This window comes from Megalobrama amblycephala, linkage group LG9 (assembly GCF_018812025.1).
Source record: "Megalobrama amblycephala isolate DHTTF-2021 linkage group LG9, ASM1881202v1, whole genome shotgun sequence".
NCBI lineage: Eukaryota > Metazoa > Chordata > Actinopteri > Cypriniformes > Xenocyprididae > Megalobrama > Megalobrama amblycephala.
Genome location: NC_063052.1, coordinates 25,864,376 through 25,870,878, shown reverse-complemented (window position 1 = coordinate 25,870,878; position 6,503 = coordinate 25,864,376).

Below are 6,503 nucleotides of genomic sequence, written 5' to 3'. Positions count from 1 at the left end.
GGTAAAAATGTATGTCTGATATGGGTTTCAGAATTAGGTGTTGCCAAATGGCTCGGTAGCACCACCTACAAAATTTCAATTGAACGCCCTTTGCGCCATGTTTTACAAACAAGTATGAAATATGGTAGAGACATGTTGTTACATGTGAGGTAATACCTACAATAATACCTGTATGTAATGTAACTAATACCCAATACCTACAAAAAAGTCCCCGGGTGCAAAATCTGAAAACCCAACAGGAACTGAGATATTTTGAATTTTCTCTGCAAAATATTTGCTGTTTTTGCTATTTCCAGACCTTGTACTCGAACAAACTTCTCCTAGAACTTTAATCAGATCAACATCATATGTGGTCTGTCTAATCTAAAGGCCTTTGCGAAAATTAAATTGCGAAGATCTTGAGTTTTCGCTGAAGGCATGTCTGTGGTGGCCTGACAAATTTCGATGTTTAGCCATGAAACAGGAAGTTGTTGTAACTCGGGCACACGTCGGATCTGCCCCAAACCTCACATGTTTTATTAGAGTCCTGGCCTGAAGACATCTACATGCCAATATTCAGTTACAGTCATAGCGCCTCTTATGGGCAACAGGAAATGGCATGTTTCACACTGTTATTAAAGGTGCTAAAGACGTTTTGTTTTATACATTTTTGCAATATTACTTGAAACTGTCTTTACTAACTGATAAAAGACTATTTATTAGGTGCACTGAAAGGAATAATATTAATATACATCATCTGTGCACGAGGTAGGGCATTAAAAACATCAGCCAATCATTTACGCGATCATTGTGTAAACGATTGGCCCTCTGGCTTGTCAATCACTGCCATTACGTTCCTTGTGAAAGACGTGCGCGGATTGGCCCTCTGGCTTGTCAATCACTAGCGTGACATTCTTTGTGAGAGACGTGTGCGGCTGCGCGCTCCAGTAACTTTCCACACTCTACAGGCGCCGCATGCAATGTTTTTGTCAGGAGACAGGAGTAACAACTCCAGATTATGAGTTACCTGCGGTCAGTCCGACATAATGAATCTACTAACACGACACAGCGAATGCCGGTGGTAAACACTCGTGTTCCAATACTCGTGCACGAGTTTTGGGAGGCGTTCCCTTGAAATGAGCTGTGAAGGAGGGGGGTTGTTCTTACGCATGCGCTCATTTCAAAAACTGACTAACAGTCTTTGGTTTCTCAGTCGACGAAAAGATCCTCTTTAGCACCTTTAACTCCTTGTAGAGATTTAACTTGAACAACATCATATTTGGTCAGTCTAATCCTAAGGCATTACCGAGTTTCATTGTGAAGATCTTGAGTTTTCATTGGAGGGTGTGTCTGTGTCGGCCTGACAAAGTCTGGTGTTTCATCATGAAAGAGAAAGCTGTTGTAACTCAGGCATACAGTGTCCAACCTGCCACAAAATTCACATGTGTGATAAGAGTCCTGGCCTGACGACATACATGCCAATATTCAGTTATAGTCAAAGTGTGGTGCATTAACATGACTCTGGGTGTATTCAATACAGTTGTAATTACATGCAAGTATTTTTTGGTTACACTTTATTTTAATGTTTCCTTGTTACAGTGTTATTCTACATTTTAGGTTTTGAGTAATATTAATTAACTACATGTACTTACTATAGGGTTAGAGTTTGGTTTAGGCCCGGGTAAGTTGCATGTAATTATGCATAATTTAAAGGACGCTGTAAAATAGTACAATGTAAACAAATGTACTGTATGTACACAATAAGGGCATTGTATCAGGGATTCAATGCACTTAATTTAAATGATGGTACATAATAGTGAAAGACACTTAAAAGAAAGTAGGATCAAAATATAAATAGTGTTTGTGGCCTGGCTCACCTCAGAGGTTTTAACCTCAACTGAATACAGCAAATAAAATCACATAACTTTGGCATAATCTGATATTCAGTTAATTGTAGAACAACATATTTTCCTTGACTTAAAGACAATTAAATGAAAACATTCCATTATCTCAGTTATTCCCAAAATAACTAGCTTTTACTAAGGGAGAGTTTAAGGTTAAATCTACCTCTTCTTGCATAGTTGTTTTTTTTTTACTTTTACTTTTGTAATTATTTAATCTTTTTAATTATTTTTATTGTTATTCTTCTGGCTTCTGCAAAATTAGCATTGTTTAAAAAAAGAAGAGAAACTTTTTAACACACCCTGTGGAAAATGACAAAATGAGAGACCTAACCCTTATCAAGATTTTTCCCAGGAAATAAAACTACTTCAGACTGTAAACTGCCACACCTTTTTTCTTCTGGCCAAGTCTTGCATAGTTGTTCTGTCAGTTCCTTTATGTTGCATCCCCATTACAAGTGTGGGAGGAGACATTGTGAAAAGTGAGCAGAAAGGCAAACGAGACATCATAAGAATTCTAGAGCTGTTTGAACATGAATGTGATGAATGTGAACATCTCTAACAAAAAAAACAAACTGGCACAGAGTGAAATTGGTTTTAACACCTGAATACAAGCCTCGCAACACGAATGCACATGCAAATCACACATAGACATTAACAACCACCCCAAAACTTTGGCAGAGCCCTGCTCATGTCATTCTGTCGCATGCAAATTAAGATAATGGCAAGATAGCTGAAAAGATTTGATTTGCCCACAGGGTTTGGATTAGTTCAACATGAATTACAATGTGGAATGAATTCACTTATTAATTTCCATAAATGCCACACAATCCTCAATAGATCTGTGCAGATATTCTTAGTCAAGACTGATAGTTTGAAAAATGTTGTAGTTAATGTGGTGTTTATAAGAAACAAAAACATGATGGTTACATTTTATCACCAACCTAACAAGTATAAACAGCTCTGTTCCACATTTTGCCAATCATTCTCTTTAAACTTGCAGTCCTGTGTTATCAATTATAGGTTTGATCAGTAATGTGTGACAATATTAATTAACCCTCTGGTATTGTTCATTTGGGAGTCACAATTGTGTTGTTCGCAGTCAAATGTCCGAACACCTGAAATGAAACTTTTTTTATTTTCAGTAAAATCAATGTAATATACAAACCCGATTCCAAAAAAGTTGGGACACTGTACAAATTGTGAATAAAAAAGGAATGCAATAATTTACAAATCTCATAAACTCATATTTTATTCACAATAGAATATAGATAACATATCAAATGTTGAAAGTGAGACATTTTGAAATGTCATGCCAAATATTGGCTCATTTTGGATTTCATGAGAGCTACACATTCCAAAAAAGTTGGGACAGGTAGCAATAAGAGGCCGGAAAAGTTAAATGTACATATAAGGAACAGCTGGAGGACCAATTTGCAACTTATTAGGTCAATTGGCAACATGATTGGGTATAAAAAGAGCCTCTCAGACTGGCAGTGTCTCTCTCAAGTCAAGATGGACAGAGGATCACCAATTCCCCCAATGCTGCGGCGAAAAATAGTGAAGCAATATCAGAAAGGAGTTTCTCAGAGAAAAAAATTGCAAAGAGTTTGAAGTTATCATCATCTACAGTGCATAATATCATCCAAAGATTCAGAGAATCTGGAACGATCTCTGTGCGTAAGGGTCAAGCATACTGGATGCCCGTGATCTTCGGGTCCTTAGACGGCACTGCATCCAAATACAGGAATGCTACTGTAATGGAAATCACAACATGGGCTCAGGAATACTTCCAGAAAACATTGTCGGTGAACACAATCCACCGTGCCATTCGCCGTTGCCGGCTAAAACTCTATAGGTCGAAAAAGAAGCCATATCTAAACATGATCCAGAAGCGCAGGCGTTTTCTCTGGGCCAAGGCTCATTTAAAATGGACTGGACTGTGGCAAAGTGGAAAACTGTTCTGTGGTCAGACGAAATTTGAAGTTCTTTTTGGAAAACTGGGATGCCATGTCATCCGGACTAAAGAGGACAAGGACAACCCAAGTTGTTATCAGCGCTCAGTTCAGAAGCCTGCATTTCTGATGGTATGGGGTTGCATGAGTGCGTGTGGCATGGGCAGCTTACACATCTGGAAAGGCACCATCAATGCTGAAAGGTATATCCAAGTTCTAGAACAACATATGCTCCCATCCAGACATCGTCTCTTTCAGGGAAGACCTTACATTTTCCAAAATGACAATGCCAGACCACATACTACATCAATTACAACATCATGGCTGCATAGAAGGATCCGGGTACTGAAATGGCCAGCCTGCAGTCCAGGGCTGTGTTCCACTCCAGTTTTAGACACGCACTCGCGAAACTTCCCTAAGCACTTCCCCTCGGGGGGATCCCTGCCGCCATATTGAAGTGCGTTCCACTTCGTGATGTGGACGAGAGAAGTTTACATGGACAGACCCTCGCTCCCTCGATTTTGACCGAGGGAGTCTACTTCACATGTACACTTCAGGCAGCTCCATAACCCACAATGCAACACGATTATGACGTCACCGCATATTGCGTTTAATTTACCCCACCACAAACAACTCTATGATATATTAATTAATTTTTTTAACATTTAAAACACACATATATACATATAGAATGCTGTATTAAACAAATTTGTAAGGGAAAAAAATAAATAATAAATCAGCTCCATTGCGGATTCCAAGTGATCAAGGGCTTAGGATGTTCCAGTTCAGCCCATTGCAAGGGTTCCGCCAGTAGTGGGCACTCGTGCAACGTAAGCAATGACGTACATCCGAGTCAACGAGACTGAGGGAAGTTAGCGAGGGAAGGGCATTTAAAAAACGAACTGAAACGCAGCCCAGTTTTAGACACACACTCGCGAACTTCCCTACACACTTCCCCTCGGGGGAATCCCTGCCGCCATTTTGAAGTGCGTTCCACTTCGTGAAGTGGACGAGGGAAGTTTACATGGACAGACCCTCGCTCCCTTGATTTTAACCGAGGGAGCGAGTCTACTTCACATGTACACTTCAGGCAGCTCCATAACCCACAATGCAACACGATTATGACGTCATCGCATATCGCGTTTAATTTACCCTACCACAAACAATTCTAAGATATATTAATTATTTTTTTTAAAAATAATTAATTCGGATTCCAAGTGATCAAGGGCTTAGGACGTTCCAGTTCAGCCCATTGCAAAGGTTCCGCCAGAAGTGGGCACTCGTGCAACGTAAGCAATGACGTACATCCGAGTCAACGAGACCGAGGGAAGGGCATTTAAAAACCGAACTGGAACGCAGCCCAGATCTTTCACCCATAGAAAACATTTGCCGCATCATAAAGAAGAAGATGCGACAAAGAAGACCCAAGACAGTTGAGCAACTAGAAGCCTGTGTTAGACAAGAATGGGATAACATTCCTATTCCTAAACTTGAGCAACTTGTCTCCTCAGTCCCCAGACGTTTGCAGACTGTTATAAAAAGAAGAGGGGATGCCACACAGTTTTTCTCCTAAGCTTTGTTTATAAAACATAATTTGTCGCTTGAATTCTGCATTCTGTTGAGATGCAGACACCCAAGAGGTGGACAATTAACTGTGTATACTAGTTTAATTAGTGACACTTAGTCTACATTTTAAAACCTTTATGGCAACAATATGGTAACATTTTATTTTGACTATGGCAACATTTTTATTAAAAAATATTTATTTGAATAGGGCAACATTTGTATTTTAAAACCTTTATTTTAATATGGAAACATGACACCTCATTCTACAATATTTCTATGATTAAATCGCTGACTCCTCCCCCATCAGCCAATCACTGTGTGTTTACTCCATAGCAACGAGGTCAACCCCACCCTTACTCTTAGCTTAAGACTTCTCTCTATTCCTTAGTAAAAGTTGGTCTCAGCAGCTTTGTGAATAGGTTTTAAAAGAAACTCTTAGTGGTAAGATAAAATGTTTTGTGAATACTCCTTTAAAATCCCATTTTTGAAGGCAGATTAGTGCCATCTGGTGTGGAAAAAGAAAAAAAAAAGAAGAAAAACATCTGTAATGGCATGATGTAACCAACCACTTTATATATAGCTCTACATAAAGAAGCTTGTAAATGATAGTTGTTTTTAGATATAAAAACTTTTTGTCAAGGTTTAGATTTTTTTTTTTTTTTAATATTGATTTGAAGTGTCAGTTTTTTTCCATTAATGTTACTACAGTCAAACCTGAACACAGAGAAAGACATTTTATTGCATATAACATCAAACTTGAAAAGGAATTCTTTATAAGAGCTTAATCAATCTGGGTCTGATCTGATTTCAACCTATGTGAGTCTTCTTGCTCAATTTCGCAATATTGTTGTTGCAATATTGTTGTTAATATTGGGTGGAGTGTGTCTATTTTGCACTTCGTTGCTGTTTTTTTCCTGCATTGTAGATGATTTGTCAATTGTACCCCCCAAATTTGCTCTTTTTTAATGTGTCGTAGTTCCCATTCATTTCCTATTTCTAACTGCGAACAACACAAGTGTGACATTTTTTTCTTACAGTTTAACTTTTTCAAATCAAGAACATTTTTTTCTTCTTTTTTTGTGGTCACATAGCGACTGCCACA